Raw genomic sequence first — 21302 nt, 5'->3', positions numbered from 1 at the left:
GCGCCGTATGAGAAACGCGTTCGCTGGAATATTTATTTATAACACGACGCTTTAGCAACGTTCCTGTCAAATATTCGAAGATACTTCTTCCCCGTAGTCAAGACCGAGTGACAGTCGAGACTTCGGAGAGCGCGCAGAATCGATTTCTCTCTCGCGCGTGTACATACTTCCATATATTATTTGCGGCCGGAATTTTATTCCGCACCAGGTCCCGATGGTTACACGTAAAATCGCCGGCGAGATGTACTTTTCCGAGAAGGATGTTCCGACGAACTTGTCGATAAATCAAACGACGTAGAAAAAAAAAAAAAAAAAAAAAAAGAAAATGCTGCGTCAAGCGCGCGCACGTGTGAGTATCGCGCGCGTATCTTTGCGCGCGGGCGTCGGTATCTCTCTCTCGAAATACCTAGACCCAGATCTCTCCGCCGACAACGACCGTCTGTAATGCCAGCCGCTGTGTGTATAGGCAACGTATACTAGGCATGCACGAGGGTTTTCGAGTATCCGTCGTGGATGCGTGCCAGATGTCTGCCAAAGCCGGGGTATGTTGCACGTCGCGGAGCTAGCCAGAGGGAAGACCCAACAAGTCTCTCGAAGAAGTCGATGATTGAACGACAGTTGGTATTAACTATCACGCACGTGATACACAGTTATCGATAAGCGTGACTATGTACGCGTACGCGCGCGCGCGCGCGTGTACGTCAGGAGAAAAACTTTCGTAAATCTTCGACCACACGGTTTTTCCAGAAAATGCCACGGTTGTGGAAAGGTATGCGTCACCGTAGGCAGTAAAGGGAAAGATAAAGGGGATCGTGATGTCACCAGCCTGCCACGTGACATGAGAGCTGGAAATTCTTCAGACAACAGGACGCGTCCCGACGTCGCCGAAGAAACTTGCGAAATTTCGGAGTGCCCGTAGAACGCGCGAAGTAGAATGAAGGTAAAATGCTTCCGTCAAAACTTAGAAGAACGAATTTAAATTATATGTTATTCTTCCCGCTCGCGGAGATGCTTTATTAACTGTTGTTAATTTCATTTTGAATTTTTTAAACCAATTTCGAATCCATATACTTTAAACGTACATGAAATTCCACTTCTCTCTAGTGAAATTTTTAAAAACGTAAATAATGAAAGTAGCGGTACAAGGCAATGATTATTGCATGTGTGTTAAATCGATTATTGAAATCGTGAAATTTTAACACAAAAAATGCTGTTAACCTAGTTACGCGAATCGTACGTGTTCCTGTTACCGCTGCTTGCGCTTCTTACCGGCATTAATTACCTAATTGACCGAGTCGCACAGTTAATTAAGCATCGACCGACTGCGCCTACGCGAATAATGGAGGGTGCAGCCGTGCGTAGGCGACATCGGCGGTAAAAACGCCCTGGGAGAACACTGGAAGAAAACGTCGAGAGAAGGGAATATAAGAGGCAACGAGCAAACTCAAGAGGGAATAAAGAAAAAAAAAAGAAGAAGGCGCGATTCGCGCGTCTTTCACAGAAGAAGAAACGGACTCTCCGGACGCGGGGAGGAAACAGGAAAGGAAACTGAATAAAGACGCGGCAAAGTCCGAGACGGCGGGCAATAGCAGCGCGCGGAGGAAGGAAGAAGAGGAGAAGATCCTGCTCTCCGAAGCAACTCGACGACTTGCCCGAGATATTAATTTCTCGTTAAAACTCGCTCGCCAAGACTCGCCGAGAAGAAGAGACCAAGAGATCGTCTCGCGCGTTTCAAACGGAAGAGGGCAGACGGAGGGAGCGGGGCGAACACGGTGGTGAAAACGGCAAAGAAACACGCTGGCGGGACGGCGGCGCGGGACGAAATGAAAAAGAAGCGCCGACGACGAACGGCGGGAGAAAAGTGGAGAACCTCTTGGTTGTGCGTCTCCATGGCGTGGCACCATCGAGCGAATGCTCCTCGCCATGGTGACGCGATCTCCTTTCTCGCGTCGGGGAAGTAATTACGGCGTGGCGAAGCGACAGTCACCTGAGAGCACTTTATCACCGGCCATCGTAATCTGGTGCGCCGGCCGGACAGTTCGGGGACCCCGAGCCGCGATGGACAATTTGCTGCGGGAATAACATATAGCACGCTAGTTTAATGTCCGTCCGTAGTTTTGTCACCATCTTGCACAAACGTGTCGCCGGTCATTACCCAGCATTGCCGAACAATCTCTGCACACAGTGACGGTTGTGTGTGAGAGTTTGTTCTACAATTATTTTTACTCGTAAGATTGATCACCGCGACATCGCAAATCTCTTCAATACTGCGACGAGTTTCTCCAACGCGTCGTCGCTTCACCGAGATAAGTTGCTTTTTTCGCAAAATAGTTTTGTTTTGTTTTTTTCTTTTTTTAATTCTTTAAAAATGTGTTTTCTGTCTTTGCTAAAAAATATTACAGTTGCAGAATAGTTGTACCAATTCTTGAAAATACGCGTCACTTGTTTTACCGTTTGCTTTTACATCGAAGTTTGCGGTTGGACAATGTTGTTAAGAAACAGCGGTCGGTTGCACAATCGGCCAGTGATATTAATACTCGCATGATTAGTTAGCGCTGCGAAGAAAACGGCGAAGGATAATAACCGCGAGTGTAGCCGTAATCGCCACAGGATGTCGCGGCGTATTCAATTCTCGCCGCCTTCGCGTTCGCGGTGTCATTAAGGTCAGCTTGCATTCGTTCGCGGACTCGCCGTGTTAAAGCGCGGTGGGATTCGTCGCGCTACGACTTCGTTACCATGACAAACGCGGCGCAATAACAATAACCGCTATCATGGTACTTTCCGCGGTTGAAACGGCTGATTTTACTATCGCCCGTCGTTGTCGTCGTCGTCGTCGTCGTCGTCAGCGGCGGAATTTTTACCGCGCGCGAAATCTACTCAGGCGGCGATATGGCGGTCGTAATTTATCGCCGGCATCGGTTACCCACGCGCCGTCGCAAAGGATCAACCATCTGGTCACAAGAATATCGAAATGTGCAATATTGCTGCACACGAAAAAATAGACAGAAATAATTTTCTTAGTTTTGTGTATGTTAGAAATAACGCATAAAAATTAAAATCAAAAAATAGCGACAGGGAGAAGTGGAAAAACAACACGTGGCTAAACTCACGTGACTTTACTTTAGTCACGTTTTTATAAGAGGCACTACCGTGCCTTTTGGTTCGTACGACATGAATCGAGAAATACATCCTAGAAACGTCAATTAATATCGAGAGAATCGATTGTGATTATTTACACACGCTTTTTCTGGTAGGAGAAGACTTTCTGTTCTAAATTTCTACAGGATGTTCCAGGCGTGCTGCGATTATTCTCGCGTGAATTATGACAATCCGTGCAAACCGTATTATTTTTCTTCGATGACAAATTTCCCGTGGAAGGAAGAAAGAACGCGTCGCGTGGACGAGCGCGATATTATGAAAGGTACGAAGAAAGAAGGGGACACTAGAAATGAGAAGAGGAGAGAGAGAGAGAGAGAGAGAGAGAGAAAGAGAAAGGGTGCAAGAAGGAAACGGAATCCGGGACGAGCAAAGCGCCGAAGCGTACACGCCAGTCGGGCGGAAGTACGGAAAACGACGACCGGCCTCTTTTTCCTCCATCCGGTTTGAATTACTATCATCCCGCGCCGAGCATTGTCTATTGTGGCGGAGAATTATTTTATTATCGCTCGGTCGGTCGGCCTCCAATGCTCCCGGTGGAGGTTCACGAGGGAGAGACGAGGAGACGAGAATCGAAAGGATGTGCGAACGAGAAAAAGAGGAAGAACGAACCGTACTCGTGGTTTCGCGATTTATTGATCCCCTCCCCCTCTACGAAGAAAAACCATAGGATCGCGACGCTGCGAAAAACTAGAGATAATTTGTCAAAAAACACTTTTTAAAGTAAATATTTAACAATGTATACACATCAAAGATATATATCGAATGTGCGTGCGCGTGTATGTGTGATAATCCTTTAATGAATCATCAAAACAGCGAAAGTATCAAGTGCAAATTATATTTTATTTGAAAATAAATTTGCTGAGATAGCGATTTTATATCTCGTTGGGAACTTTACACCAAGCGTTATGTTCTCTCCCCGCAATTTTATATTTCGTTGAAATCTTATACCGAGCGTGCTTTATATGTTTTATATAAAACCGCAAAGAGCTACGATAATTTACCCTCCCCCCAAAAAAAAAAAAGACGGACATTTACCTTCGAAGATAAATGGCCGGTATTTTTCGAACCTCACGAAAAACGCGACGGTGGAGGGAGTCTCGGGTGGAGAGAAAAATATCGTGCTCTCCGTACCGCGTGTTTAATTACGCTCGGCGATTTTATGATTCCTGGGACAATTTGTAAGGACGTTTCCGCGTAGCTTCGCGAGAGACGGTGGATTATTAGCGAGGCGGTGCAGAAACACGCCAACACCAGTCGTGGTCGCGTATTTTTATGGTATCCACACGGGGGGGGAAAGCGGCGTGTGCACACGCGGAAAGGTATCTGACACTGCCTTCCACTGAATGTTTTTTGTGATTTACTGTCGTGTAGAGTTACTGCCGCGCATCAACTTTGCCTTGACGCTGCCAGCGGTAGTAAAACTGATACTGCCGTCAAAGATGCCAAGCTATTCATCCTAGCGAGCTCGCTAATGTGTGTCAAAATGAAACGTAATGTATATTGTCAAAAATGATTGATTCTGTATATAATTAAATATTCTCACATGTGCTAAACATAAACAGTAAATTATATAAATCATAAATAGTAGAACCTAAACATGAAGAGGAGCGAGTTTGTTTTTTAACAAAGACAGATGTGTTTATCGTCACCTATCAAACTATATACCGCTATTGATCAAGAAGATGACACATATCCCGAGTATATATCGACGCTTATTAATTATACAGGCAACGGTTCTGTCAAAATGAGCAAGAGATTGCTTGCAAATCAGATTCCCATCACGACAAATATCTGACAATACATATATACCGAATATTCAACGAACTTAACGGTCTCTGTGTGTGTATGTACAGAGAGAGATCTGCACGAGTTCAATACATTTCGGCAAGTGTATCCACTTGATAACTGCGCATCGATATTGCGACACGGAGATCCGGAAGAGAGCACCGGAAACCCGATGCGTCATGCGTTCATTCTGGCGCGACTGCGAGCCGACCGATAATAGCTTTAACGAGCATTTAGAGCGCAGCGCTTTGATATTAATTAATTCTGACGCGCGTGCGTAATATGAAAATAAACACCGCTATCGCCTCTTGTGAAATCGATGGGACACCAAAAATATCTGTGCGCGCGGTGCGCACTTCCCGTTCGTGCTTCGATGCCGCTAAACGCGCGGCGCGTCGTCGCGTGCGTACGGCGCGCACGATCGCGCAAAACACGCGAGGTGCAGAAACGCGGTAACAAGCTCGACGTACCGTAACGAAAACATTGTGTGCCGCGTCTACTACCGTATCGATATCACGCGTGTATCATATTTCCTTCTCCCCCGGGGAGGACGGATGATCTACGCGTATGTGCGCAGCACGCGTGTGCACCTCGCGTGTGCGTATCGGTCGGTACGCCAAATTAAACCCATCCTGTAAGCTACCTATCGCATTACAACTGTTGTGTCTTTGGCCGGTGCAATTCGGACCGGGCGCACGTCCGGCAAGATCGAGTATACGCACTCGATACGAAATAATATCGAGGGGGATGCGGAACAAAAGCGCGGTCTATCTATTATACGGTCAGCATATATTTTCGGGCTCATCTCGTCGAAGACACAAACTCCATTCTAATTCTAACCGAAAGATAACACCGGAAACGTTCCTATTTTTAAATAACGAGAACACGACAACGTTTATTAGAATCCGCAGAAATTTGTCTATCTTTTCAAATCTCGGTTATAAAATTGCATACGTATAAACAATTCGTATCTAGCTACAGTCGTAAATTGATTGTCGGCTCTGTTCGTACACAGAGTAATTTCGCTGTTACGCGCTCGGTATAGTGGGATAATGCGAAAATAATCTGACGACAGATCTGTGCGCTTTTAGTTATTGTCTCTTGTCGATGGTGCATCGTAAATGTAAACGTAACGCGGGAAACGCTTTATTATACCAATTAATTTCTCGCGATAACAATCAATTTTTCAAATTCGTACAAAAATCAAAATATGTAAATATTCTAACTAGAAAGTAAACTCTGATATTATCACCGCAAAAAAAGTATAAAATGTACGACACAATTTATTGAAAGAATCAGATAATATCGATGGAAGTATCTTGTTTTAATTGCGGTGTTGCGCAATAAAAATCCTCTATTAAATCCCACTCTCTATTTTGTTTAAAGATACAAAAGGTTCCTCCGAGAGTACTTAGAACTCTCGCGTTTCCGCGAGACTCAAAGTACTTCCGCAAAGCTCCAGGTATTCAGAAGTTACAAAGAACTGTCGTTCTGTGTCAATCGCCAACGAACAAAGCGGTAAACTGCAACCCCAGCGGTGAATTGTAACTCCGGGAAAGTCAATTCGCAAAAGTCGAGTAATTAATCTTATTTAACATAAAATAAAGTTTTTTTATAACGCGCTCGAAATTCGACGAATATATACGTATTTGCGAAATATTAAATTCTGATGTCGGTGAGTTCAGATCGGTGTTAACGGCACTGGTGGAATTACGCGTTACATTTCACAATACGTACCGGCGTATGCCAGCATTACGGCATCGGGAAGCGCTCGCGTGCGTGCGTTCGCGTAGCACTCGCGGGAGAGAACGCGAGCCGCGTATACGATCAATATCTGTTTTCCAACTTCTCGTCTCGATTCCAGCCACTCCATTCGTACGCGTCGCCGGCGCCGCAGACGCCACGTACGCGGCGGCGACCACGTATGCAGTTTCTCCCCTCTCCCTCTTTGACAGACAAAGATGACGAGAAAAGTCTCACGACGATACGCGGGACTCTTCCACTTCGATTCAATTTGAGCAATTAGCGAACAGTCTATCCGCGACGTGTGGATGAAATAAAATTAACTCAAGTGGCGCGCTTTTCTCTCTCTCTCTCTCTCTCTCTCCCTCTCTCTCTCTCTCTCTCTCTCTTTCTCTCCTTCTCTCTTCTGTTGCGTCGCAAAATTAAAAACAGAAGCAATGTGAAAAAAAATCTTAATTTAAATTTAATTAATTATATAAATTAATATTCTCGTGAAATGTGTGCGCATATTATATAACGTTGCTGCGAGAAATACGCGAGACAGATTAACTACGGTGAATTTGGAAATACTTAAATGCTTAGTCATCAAATTATCATTAAAAGTCGATTTATGACAAACAGGAAATCAATTACTCATTGATGTCACTAAATTCGATCAGAATAATAATGAGATATTGACAGGCATTGGAGTCGACGCGCCTAATTTAATCTGCAAAACATACAAATCTCACATCTCCGACATCCGACTCATTAAAATATTATCATAAAAAACTCACACGTCCTCTTATGTTCAAAATTCAGATACGAGATGTGTGTACGCGCGCACACATACACACACGTCGCGTAGTCGTTATAATGCTAGATTTTCTCGCGGCAAATAACAAACGGCGTCAAACGGGCGGGATGAAGAAATATCACGCGGACCTTGAACAACGCAATCGTCGTATCGTTGTCGTCATTTTCAAAGAAGACGCCATTCTCGGTTTATTGCTCTCTAACGCGTTGTTTATCAATATATGCATGTGCAATAACGCGGCGCGCTAATTTATTTAGATTTCATTCATGAAAATTAAGCGCGCGCGCGAGTCTCGTACGCGCATTGACGGACAACGCATGTTGCACACGATCGGCGTCGTCTTCGATTTAAATGTCCCCTGATACCATATGGGGAGAAGCGCCGATCGTGCGCCTATAGCACGATAACTTTCAAACGCAGGACAGCTTTCCAATCTAGCTCATTAACATCAATGATGCTCCGTTACGACACGAGAGACGCCAGTGGTGCTCACTGCTCACTTAATAGAGACTGCGTATAACACGACTTCTATAACACTATTTCAATAACAACGATATTTTCATACAACGCGATTTCTCGACATATCTAATAAATGGAGAATTCTGTCACTATTTCAATTTTAATATATAAAATATCTTAATTTACAATCTTTAAGTGCTTTATAATTGCTTCGTTATTGTATCGTCGATTTTTCATGTGTTTTTACGATTTTCATTTTCTATAAAAAAGTCTAAGTGTAATTTGAAAAACAATGTGTCGATTATTTACAACAAAAACAAATAATCTTGAGTTATTTTTCTTTAAAACCTACAATTTATTGATAAAGATATTATAAGGAAAAGTGTAGCATTCGATATGTACACGTTCTATCGATTAAAAAAAAAATCTTTCCTATGTGCGTATCAAAAAGATAGAGCAAAAGTCACTTGTGCTTCACTTCAGATTCCTCAAAATGATAAAGCGATAAAATTAATCGAAAACACGGAAAAGCTATCTCTCGCTTCTTCTGAATTAGCAATATATACATACCGTGAGACTGAGTAAGAAATATAATCGCGATTGATTCTCAAGTGTTTTGCGATACGCGAGGAATTATAGTACAATAAAAAGCTGTGTGTGTGTGTGTGTGTTTTCTATCGTTTCAATTAAACATTAAAAGAGAGAGAGATGTTCGTTTTTTTGTTTTTTCTTTATTTCTCCTTAGAGATACGCGAAATGTGGAAGTGGAAAAACTGCCGAGGTAGTTAAAGAAGAGAATAAAAATACGCATCCTGTTAGATATATACACATTCTCTCCCACGAAACTAATCATCTAAAAAAAACAAAAAAAAAAAAAAAAACAGATCCCGACGGTTGCATCGCTTCCAGATGCTCTCTCACAAAAATCCATGTTGCTAATGTAACATTCTTCAACGCCTGTACCAGCTTTCTGCGCGTGGGCATGTTAAATATAATATATACTAGTATACATTATATTTATAGAACGTATCCCGATTAGCGCAATCAAATATTTAATCAAAAGGTCGTGTATAAAAATAATTTGTTTCACACAACCTCGATTGAAAAATATCATGTGTAAATTTACACACACGCGCGCGCAAAAAAGAAATACACGAAATCTACAAAAACTGTTCAAGATATTTACAACGCCATTTGTCACGCTGTTTAAATATATCGAAAATTCTTTTCTCGTGGATGACGCGCGCGAGCGCTCTAAATCTTCCGTTCCCGTTTGCCGAAAATTAATCGTCCCGTACATAATCGCGCGCGCCGCTGTTCGCCGATGACTAATATCGCGCTGAATACGCTCGCGCGCACGTTGTTACGGCGATTAACGGCGCGACGAGCAGCTTTAATGTATTTACAGAGTCTGAAACCTATTAACGCGAGACTGCCAGTTGTTAACGGCATGGCTGCAGCACGGCCTCAACGAGGAACGGACTTATCGCCCCGCTTCCGGCCGCAAGAAACGATGCGTTGCGACCCGAGAACGCTTGACGCTTGATCGAAGCTACGATGTAAGTATGCGCGTGTTTCTAGATTTTCTTCGTTGACCTTTGTATCGATTGTTGGTAAAGATTTGACCTAAAATTAAGACCCGTTAGGTCTACAATATTTAGATATTTTTCTTCTACAGAGTGTCATAATTTTTTAATAAGTAACCATTTTAATTATCAATCAGCCGATCAAAGTAGCTTTTTATGTAGCATCTCTTACATTTTTTATCTGAAAAAGATTTTAGTCAAAATAGCATATAACACAAATCTTCTCTTCTTCTAAAATTGTTTTTGATCGCCTAATAAATAATTTCTATAATCATGAATAATTCACATTCATGATTTGATTCCGTCAGAAATTTCAACTGTTTAATTGCGCGAAGATTATTACATCCTACTGATTCAATCCTATTGAATTCATTGGCAATGAATCAGATAGATTTATTAATTAATTATAAAACACGTTCTCGCTCAATAGCTTATCAATAACTCATCAAAATTATCGTAGTTACATCATCGGGTCGCACATTTCAGAACGAGCGTGCATCTTGATTGGTTTTCCATCACAAGAGGGAAAAGAGAGAGTGAAGAAAAAGAGAAGAGAGAGGTAACGTTATTCCAATCATACGCACACACAAACTATTGATCGATAATGATAATCGATCGTTCAACGTTGTTTTTAAATACTGGCAAATGAGAATGTGTGTCGACACAGACTGCGCAGTGAGAGAAACGCCGGGAATATATTTTTACAATTACATATATACTCTAACTCGCAAAGTTGTCTCGTAAGTTTACGACAAACGCAAACGCGAACGCGGAGCGGCAAGTACAGCTCGCAAACGAGTAACGTGAAAACTTTAATCCGCATCTTCTGATGAGAGAGCGCGTTGGTCTGGACTTCTTCCTTTGAGAAGTCCGCCGTCAAGATTACGACTTCATTCAAGATGGATCGTCGTGTACGAAACTAAAATTAACGTCGAATTCCCCGGACCCAAAGGGGTCGTATTAAGAGAGCCGGTTTTCAAATGCGCGTTGCAAGACCGGCCCCGGGTATAGGGAACACAGGTGCGTGTCGTCCGTGGGATCAGAATTAAAACGCGACGCAGACTGGTCTGACATTTGCCGGGAATGCCAGATGTCCGATTAATGGTGGAGCTACACAGTTTGCAATGCTCTCTCGATGCTATCGCGCTATACACCGCGCTATACACCGAGGTTTGCTTCGATTCGCAATTCCGTCGCGTTTAAATTCGCGAAGCGGCAATGCCAAATAACCGATTATACGTTATCAAGTTACAAACGCTTGTATCCTCACACATACATATATATATATATATATATATATACACAGAGCTTGCCGGTAGTTTGCGAAGCGTGTGAGTTTCGGCGAGAAAATGATAAGTAAATTGTAGCGTGTGGTCGAGAGGATTGCATTTCACCTGAATTTCGCACGACTCGCGCCCGGATTTTGCAACTGTGATATTTGGAAACGTGACTTAAAGGCGCCGCGCTAAACTTAGACGGCGTTTCTGCACTCTAAGCGCTAAGAATAACGTCAGCGTGTCGTCGTGTAAACAAACAGCAGCGGGGCGTCTGATAAACTTGGAGAATTGTACGCAACGCGAGTCTTACGTTAAAATCATTGCGGTTGACTTTGTATTGCAAATGTGTGCCACGTGTCTTTCTAAATCGACTTCGTGAATCGATCCTTTCTTTCGAAAACATCGTTTCCGCGTAAAACCGTTTAAAATATTTGTTTTCAAAAACGCAGAGAGACAGAGAGATCGTATTTTATTTTCCATGAAAATTGCAAACGACACGGATGTATACGAGCGAGATTGGACTCATTGTAGCTGACCCTTGTGCAAGTAACAAATATTTAAAGACACAAATCAACACATGCCTGCACAGTTTGCAGCATTACATTTCATTTCCCCGAGGTCCCGCGAGAGAGCACGTCGAGATTTCGTGGCAACAACCCTCTGGAAAACGACGTAAGCCACTTTTCCTTGAGTTAACAAGGGGGATGGATTGGTAAATAAGAAATTACAAAGCGCTGCGCTCAAATTGCACAGGTCGAGGCTTTCACGGTGACGCGCGTATAATAGAAACGTCATAGAAATTGTGCGCAAATACTTGTTTAAAGCTTCTAACAAAGTTGTCGCGACAACACAGATAGCGGTACTGCTCTCGTTTCCACAAAAATGCGACCACATACATATGCAATATTTTGCATATGTGATTTCTGCGTATCAAAGTTTATCTTCGATTTGTTTCGCGCGCATACTTAACGAAAATATGTGTCCGAAAATCTGTTTCGCAACGTCTTACGCGTGTATCACTAATCGTATCGCTTTTTCTCTCTTATCTTATTATATTTTTTTTAACCCTAATTCCTGAACAAATTCGTTTTCGTAAATGCGCATAATTGACCAAACACTTTATCGACTGCCAAAATATCTAGAGAAAATATTGTGTAACCGAACGATTCGCGCAAATCGTTGCGAAAACAAAGATTATAGTCAAATAAAAAAAAAATAAAAATGGACACACACAACACTACAGACACATGCTAAAATCGGACCGCGCTCGTTCTACTGACGTACACGCGCGAGTGTTAATGAATAAACTTTACCATATTTCACTACGTAATTCACGACGAATGGCTAACCAACTTACAACGACGTTCTAAACAACACACACGGCTGCCTCGCGTTGAAAAACCTAAATCCCCCTTTTTGTTTACCGTGAATATATCCTTAATATTCTTTTATTTCCGCGGACAAAAGCGCAGGATGCAAAAATTCACGGCACGGAGAATGCAAAAATGCAAAAACGCGCGGTGTTATCCGAAAGGACATGCAAATGTATTCGACGAGAGGAATATGGAGGTTCCGCTCTTGGAACACACAGAAAAATCATAGGTCGATTTTATACGTATACGCGAGATTGAACTCGTAATTAATGAAATTCCTTCCGCGCGCGCATATCACACGCATCTGGGTTTTAAATTTTTCGTTCTATATGTCAAACACATTCGCGCGCAAGCCGCGTCGTTTGCACGACGTGGTAACGAACGAAAGTGGTTTTAAGTCGTTCCCGAGAAACATTCGCGAGAATAAATTTAACCGTGATTTGTTAGCGTAACACTATGATTCATTGAAGAAAATAAAACGGTGAGAAAGGTCGCGAAGCCGACGCGATATAACGTTAACCCACTTAGTAGCCCTGGTGGTTTTCCTCACTCGTTTGCTATTCAATGCAAAGTACACGAACGCGGAACAATACAGGCGATCAGGCTCAGTGAAGCGATAATCGTAACCGCTATACGCGGTTTTCAAGGCGGAAGCGACGGCTAAAACTTTTTTGTATTTTCTTGCCGTCCGCGGGATTGCGAGTGATTCAAGCGCAATTATATTTACGCTACCGTACTCCGTTAAGTAGTTTGTTACCATTTTTATTGCACGGACCAATTATCTTAAAATAGCGTGAGATGCGTAATCTACATAAGAATTTGAGGAGAGAGAAAAAAAGCAACATTTTTTCCGCGTTCAATACGACGCGCGATGTTTGTAAACAAAAAAAAAAAAGGAAAATATCTCGAAAACCTCGCAACGTTATGTAATCACCGAAACCACTGCATCAAAGTATGATTATGTCATGATAATGCAAATTATCTCATTAAGACGCAATTTATATGTATAACGAAGCGCGCATTTGCAAGTATTATCTCATCAAAAGTGCAAGTTACGTTAAAAAAAAAAAAAAACAAAGAACAAAAAAATTACAGAAAGTAGACAGCATCGTGCTTGTAAAAGCAATGTCGTATTTATAAAATAACGTGAATTTGCAAGATAAACATTTCTATATGTACGTAATTCACGCTCGATCGTTTGTCAACGGTCGCGTAGGCGAATGTTACCGTCACGCTCTCGCACTCGGCAAATAACCGATATTGCACACGAATGTGTTCTTTCCCGTTGATAAATTTTAACAAGATCACACGATCTTACACCGTGCACATATTTGGATGTGATGTGTGTGCGAACGTGTGTGCGGAAGGACCGCAAAATTTGTCGGACCGATCGAGCCCGATGGCGCGGGCCGAACGATGGACAAAGAGGCGCAGGAGAGGAGGACCAATTTGTTTTTATCGGTCCTTTGTTTCTCTTTCCGGTTTTGCGCCGTTTCCCTCCTCCTCTGCTCTTCCCCTTGCGCTCCCGTTCTTCCGCTCACGGCGTTTCGTTCACTGCAGATCCGCTTCGCGCAAAGCTCGTTAATTCGAGCGTGACTATCCGCCGGGCGAATCCTCGCAGCAGCCGATTGTACCACCGAAATGGTCAACTATTAACGAAGAGCGACCGTCTGTTTGCACCCCGAGTTCTTCATCGTTGAATACCGATTTAATTTCGCCAACGGCAAAACCGTCGTTTCGTCCGTGAGATACTTTACGGTAAAGAGCGCGAGTCGACAATCGCGCGCGATACTTGCGCGATTTAAATCGTATTCCGTTCGAATTTCATTTTATATCGCGACGATTAGCGATGTTTTATAAATAATGTGAGAAAGTTATGAAAAATAAACATCGAAATTAGAAAGTCAATCTCACGTATGAGCACGTTATCGCGTCTCAGATAAGCTCGGATGTAATTTTTTTTTCTCACATAACTATCTCGACGCGTGTGATGATTCACAAGAACGAATGCACAATGATTCGTCGGAGTTTCGAGAAGCAGCGCGCATTGAATCTGTGTATATACGTGTAGTACGCACGAAGCAAAAATATTGAAAAGGCGCCTCGATTCGCGGCGATGGCGATAGCGTGCGTGCGAGATAGTTATCTTAATTGGAAATGGAAGGTATGGATTCTCGAGGCAGAGCAGCCCCGGATCTTTTCAGAGCACGTAATCTCCATCGCGGCTTTTGCGTACCGAGCGACCGGTTTGATCACCTGTGTCGTCTTTTTCTACCAGCTTTCCCGACGTTTCTCTCCCGTCTCTCTCCCGGTTTCTCTCTCTCTCTTTCTTCTTGACTCGCTTTCCTGTCCTGTTCTTTCGCAAGAAACGCGCGCACTTGTCTCGTACCGCGGCTTCCCGCATTTCCGGTTCTGGCACTTTACCGTTGACCTGCGCGACCCCGATCGCAAGATTAAAACGTACGTGCGTATTCTTCCCCGCGGCTCCTATGGGAGAGAGGGTTATCTCTCGTGTAGTCCTATCTCTCCTTCTCTCCTTCCCTTCCTCAATGATAACCGACGCTATCGTTCGACAGATCTACTTTGCACTCTTATTGGCCGTGTACGGCAATAAATTACCGAGATGGGAGTTCGATTATACGCGCGGTAGAACGCATGATGATAAACTTCACGATGCCGAGCCGCGGTGCGTATACATCCGATATAATGATAAATATTCCGACAATACCTACATAGTCGGGAAAGATGGGAATTTGCCGCGCGCGCGCGCGCGAATTCGAAAATTATCTCTTCATCGCCCTCCCGCTATCGTAATGACGCCTGGGGTTAATAGATCCATCTTGCGAGTGACCCAGCTGTGATGAACGAGGGAACGCGTCGCGCGTACGGCTCCCCGGACGGATCGCGCGAATCAACGACGAGCGGCGAAGCGAAGCTGGGCGATCTTGTTCTGGCACCACGCACGCCAAACATAAAACGTGCGGATGCCTCGGCAGTGAGCGCACTGGCAGAAACTCAGAAATAACCGTCGTCGTCGTCGTCGTCGTCGTTGCGTTCCAACCGGACCTGTGCCGTCGACACTCGCGCGCGCGCGCGCGCGCGCATCGCGTTGCGAAAGGAGAAAGAAAGCTACGCAAGCGTGATCTAAGCCACCGACGACGTCTGACGCGACGTTTCATGTATGCGCACGCTCCGATAAAAGGAATGCCAGTTCTGTGTAAGCAACATTGTTCCTCTTGTGACTCTGTAAAATCTTGTTCGTTTCGCGAAGACGGAAATGAAACTGTTTTTGCAAGAAATTGAGAGATAATAAAAACAATCTTTTGAAATAAATTTAGCAAAGTAAGGAACAACGTTTGGAAATGTAAATATTTATTTTTGTGTCGGAAATTATACGGGAAATCAAATTACTCGTTTTCGAAGTCGACGATACGACGCTTGCGTTCGAATTCGCGATGTCATCGACGAATTGCTGATAATGAAAACGTGTCAAGCCCGCACATTTTGCAAGCATCGTCGCCCGCTGACGGAGAAGACGCTTCCGTTTGGGAAAGGAGTTTGTGCCGTCGAAGGTTAACAATGCCACGTTTCGCAGCCACACACGACAATGTGGTATTCTTTCACATCGCGGTCCTTTGTAGGTGGCGAACTATTGTTTCTTGCGTCATCGTATTGCATCTGCCGAGTCAAGATACGGAAAGGTGAGAGGAATCGAAACGGGACGTGCACTATGTTGCTCAAAACGAAGAACGTCAGGCCTATTTACCAAACTCACGTTCAATAAATACGTTGACACATTTAAAGGAAAACAGAATGCAGTGGTTTGTGTGTTGAAAAAGAATCGCAGCAGAGATCATTAATGTGAATATTACTCTGCAACTGTATTTTATCTTATTACAATTAAGAATTATTACTAAAACGTTTATGTTCTAAATGACGCGCACAGAATTTGTTCAAAAAATTACATTTCGAAACCTGAAATCTTTCGCAACGATAAAAATGTAGGCTGAAGTCATAAAAGCAAAGTTACACACAGAGCTGAGAAATAAATTCTTTGAATTTTAACAATTTCAATACCGTATATGATCATCCTCGTATTAAAGACAAATCTTATGTAAAGAGAGTGAGAGAGAGAGAGAAAGAGAAGAGAAGGAAACCCCGAGAGAAGCAGAAAAGCGAAAAGAACTTTGGGAATTTGATTGACTTGCTTCGCTCGTTGCGTTAGACTGCAGCTGTCTGTGTCTTTTGCATTCTTCTCAAAGCACCGATGTTTCTCAATGCACCGGATCGACTTCCTGAAGTGCAACTTCTCGCGGAGGGAACGCGCAAGAACGTGCCGTGTTGTAAACACCAATTGCCAGTGCGCGAACGTACGCCGTATATTATTCCGAGTTATTATCGTGGAGGTTGGATACGCAATTTTTTGTTAATTTCGTCATCGGAGAGAGAAGAGAGCGAGAGATCGCGAAAGAGTTTCTATATTTTCAATTTAAATAAACCGGTCGACACTGTACTTTCGCATGAAAAACACTGCTATATGCGATAATCTACAATGGGGGCAAAAAACAAATCCTCGACATGGTTATTTTTAATTTTTCGGGGCCTCGAACAGAAACTGCACTCTTGTCGATAGAAAAAGAGCGCGCGCGCGCGCGTTATACCGAAAATATTGGAAAAAATATTTCAGCGCTTTATATCTTTTTCCGAATTAAATAAAACTGCAGCGCGTTTTCCGGATTTGCTAATTCGTAACGTTTTTGCGCGGAGTTTCTGTGTTTGCAAAATCAGTGAGCGCCAATGTCACGCGTTTTGTATTTTTAATACGCGGGAAATCGGATAAAAGTGATTTTGTTCCCTCTCCCTCCCTCCTCACAATAGACACACTATGTCGAAAAAGATAAATCGATCCACTGCGTCGTTTATTCTCTTTCTGCGAACACCGACGAACTGCGCGCGAACCATCGAATACCGCGAGAATAAACGATAAGTAATTGGACGTGCATAAAATCGTGTCGCGATCGATAACCAATCGTTTCCGGCACACGAGGGAAGATATTGTCACCGATACGCACGACGGAATTGCGAAACATATGTGTACCGATGTAGACCGTAAAATATCACGTGGGCAAAGTGTGTCGTAATGCGATATGCGAAGTGGAAATGCTAACTTGTCGAGTGCAAGAGAGCGAGGGTGACGGATGGAAATCGAGGGACGAATGGAAAGAGAGAGATAGAGAGAGAGAAAAAAAGAGAAAAAAATATCGTCAATGCTAGAACCGTCAGAGAAGCGTAATAATTCACGCGCGCCGATGTTAGCGTCGGTTTCTGTCTAGGATCATTGGAAGCTTTTACGTGCATTTTACACATAGTCGTAAAATACAGAGATTTGTATGACCAGACCGTTATGAAGGCGATTATATCAGCGCGCTTCCCGATAAACAGGCTCGCGGTAAATGTATTTATTTGGAATGAAAGTTGAGCGAGCGCGCGCATTCTCATCGATGTGCAATAAATATGCGCGTGCTTTTTTGGCTCGGTAAATCGCAAATTGAGAAAAACAATCGGCGCGACTTGCCGCATGGCGCCGGAATTTAATCTGGAATATTGCAAATAGCGGCGTGTGTGCCTCGAAAAGGTAGAAATTTTAATTCGCGGAATAATCTGTCTATGACAGAATCGTATCGAGAGAGTATATACCGGACACGCTTTCGAGCACGCTACTACGGTGTAAATATTGAATGTCGATGTGTACCGATAAGTTGCATCGACTATGGTCACCGCATTGTGTACCGTCATCTGTACGAATGCTTCATCAGCGAGGTTTGTAACGTCGCGGATTTCACACAACAAAGTGCACTCTTTTTAATTTCGCTAATAACTTCCATCACCTGAAAAACCTCGCGACATTTAATTTTACGAGTTTCCCGCCTTTCAAAAATAAATTTTATAACAACATGTCAAGTTTATCTTCTCTGCGGATTTAAAAAATTATTTTATAGATGAAAACCGTGCAAGAGTATATATTTTTTTTAAAAAAACCTCAAAGGATAATTGCAACGTGGTAGATCTCGTGAAAAATTGAGGAAATTTAATTTTCTATAATTTTACGTCTGTTTTCAAAAGAAGCAAAATAAAAAAACTAAAAAAAAAAAAAAAAAAACTTGTACCAGAGCACGGATACCGACAATTACCGCGAATAAATGTCTCCGTCGCGCGAGGGAATTCGCGGTATCAGCAGCAACAGGGGGAAACGCGCGTTGGCGTATCTTCCGCAGTCACAGAACTGTCCCTCAAGCTGAGTAATAACTTCCGTGATGTTAAATTCGATACGAACTGCATTGCTGCATGCAACTACGCATTTTGAAACAATCGCGTGCAATTACGGAGCTTTTTGCCGATGACAAATCGATATATCGAGCAATGAAGAAAAATGTTCGCCACGAGAGACAGTATCGCGATCGTGTATAAAAACCGATAACGCTCAATTGAGAATTTATGTGTTAAAATTAAGATTCTCTAAAACGCGCGGAATCATTGTAAATCATCCTGGCTATGCATGCATGTGGATAACAATGGAATATCACGGATATACACGCACATCGCGTCGCTTTGTTTGCGCGTGGAGATGTAAACGATGTCGAAACAGTTTGACGGACGCGATCGTGTAAAGTGTGAAATACAAAAAAAATAAAAAAATAAAAAAAATAAAAAAAAAAAAACAAGCGACGAAGCACCTGTCAAATCGCATTATCGGACACGGTCGACATGTGCGTCGACGCCATATGCCTTGCATGATCGCGCGGTTTCGCGAAATACCTATCCCACTGACGCACAATGTGTTTCTTTTTTATTTATTTTTTATTTTTTTTACTTCATACTTTTTCGTACAAGCTCGTGATCGATATATAATAAGTGGCGCTCGAGCAATTGTACGATTAATTATAATAACAAACACGAAAAACACCTCACACGTCGGCGGAAAAGCTTCGAGACATTCAATTAGGCAGCTCGCCAATCGTAGCCGAAGAACGAGAGCACGAGCTCGACTACACGAGCGCCAAGCAATCGATCAAAATTTTCTTGCGATAAAATATTTCTTTACTCGTTCGTAAATGGGAAAGCTCCGACTCGTTGCAATATGCAAATTATATATATACGAACGTGGTACACATGCAAGGAAGATATTTATCAATATTTTACTTTTTCTGACACTCTTTTACTCTGTGAATATATACAAACAGTTCGCGTTTGGCGCGTTATTTTTGCAATATTAATTTCCAATGTTTTTGTAAAATTTATTTCGGAATTTATATATAATTCCAGAAAATATCGCAATACAAATTAATTTCGTTGAATATTCGCATTATATGTATTACACACAAATTATTGTGTTCAGCTACGATAAAATAAAAATATATTGAAAACATTTAAAATTGTAGAGAACTTGCTGTCAATAAAAAAACCTCGAGAGTCGTGCATTATGATAAATTAAATGCAGCGATCAAAATTTAAATTAAAATTTTACACACACGCTACGAGGTTTGCAATCAATAATTTTTAAGTGACATATAATAATCAATCATTTGCGTAAAATTGATGAAAACAAAAGTTAGTCGGGCCAAAGAAACTCGAGGAAGGGCGAGGGGGTTTACCGGCACAACTCAATAGAAACGGTATAAATCGATGCCGCTCGAGGGGCAACGTCGCCAAATAAAGGGTTAAACGGATCACGATGTCGGTCGTATTTTCACGTGACGGCGAAAGCTGAAAAAGCGTCCGTGTTATACTGTTACCGCAAGCGGTGTGTGCGCGCGCGCGCGACACGGTGGAAAAAAAATTGCACTCTACTGCCTCAGATATTGAATGGGGAACGAGTGCCGTCCCTCTTACGCCGGTCGGTCGCTTCGGAGTAAGGTCATTGCACACTCGTAAACAAACAGGACGCGGCGAGGCGTCTATAGCGGGTGCGCCTCCGTTCAACGTACACACCGATCTGATGCTCTGGCGGCTCAAGGTCGTTTCGCTGTGGCTTCTGAACGAACGATTTTGACGCCCGGTTGCCTCTTAATTTCATAAAAATACCGCAGCACGTGCGCCTCGCGATCGATCGCTCGAATTTCGCAAATGAAAACAGTGCTCGAAAAATCAGCGAAAACATTTGGGAAAATTTTAGTTTACGGAAGTTACTGTTATTTTTTTTATGCAAGTTCAAAAACAATTGTATGTTTGTTCGCCTCAAAACAAAACGTACGATGTATCAAGAGGCAACAACAGCGTCAAAATTTCGTAACAGATTTTTCGAACATCTTTAATATCTCGAAAACATCGAAACTATTTGAATATAAATTACAAGGAAACGCAATATATCTTTTTCTATGAAAAACAAGGTAGAAAAAAAAATGATTGAAAAATGTTGTCTAGATGCAAATTAAAGAGGACTTTATACACAATAAAAAATATCTTCATTCGAAATTTTAACTTAAAGATAAAGGTTGTTAATGGAGTTCTCAAATACATATATATAATGATCGTCATTAATGAGTCATTAAAAGGTTGCGATATTTTTCATCATGTGACTTTTAATATTTTTGAGTTATATACTTGATTCTCTCTTTTTCTCCGGATACTTAAATTGTCGTTAGCATTTTACGTGATAGTCATATAAAACGCACGCAGGTATTTATGATATGTGATAACTTGTAATATCAAAATTTCTCGTTAAATATTAAAATACGATCAATTTTGAAGAGAAATTAAATAAGAGGAAACATGCAAAAATAGCTTTTTCGGTAATTGGCTTTCACATATGCGGTAAACAAAATAGCTAGATTATTATATCGTAGCTACAATTACACGGAACAGATATACCGTCATTCAATATCCGGTTTCGAAATCAATATACTCGTATACTAATAAATCCATAGTAAACAGCCTGTCATATAAGTCCGCAATATCGCGTGCGATATAGTCGGGACGAGCCTTTCAATTTTCAATTGACATGTATTTAAAGAGCTTCTCTGTCCATGACATTCCCTTTAACAAGTAACGCGTTGAATTAAAAGATTTGATGTAACGCGATTTAAAATCCGAAATATCTCAATGGTATACGAAACGTACGTTTTTA

At 42.3% G+C, this 21302-nt stretch overlaps 1 protein-coding gene across 1 annotated transcript in view; it reads right to left on the bottom strand.

The window, feature by feature from the left end:
• The window catches only part of LOC109852292 (Krueppel-like factor 6), a 296434-nt gene that overhangs the window by 272874 nt on the left and 2258 nt on the right, over positions 1-21302 (bottom strand). The window lies entirely within an intron of this gene.

The sequence above is a fragment of the Pseudomyrmex gracilis genome, unplaced genomic scaffold (genome assembly GCF_002006095.1).
Source record: "Pseudomyrmex gracilis isolate BER0280 unplaced genomic scaffold, ASM200609v1 scaffold_27, whole genome shotgun sequence".
Taxonomy (NCBI): domain Eukaryota; kingdom Metazoa; phylum Arthropoda; class Insecta; order Hymenoptera; family Formicidae; genus Pseudomyrmex; species Pseudomyrmex gracilis.
Note: the sequence above shows the minus strand (reverse complement) of the source record. Positions and strands in the feature narration are given on the sequence as shown.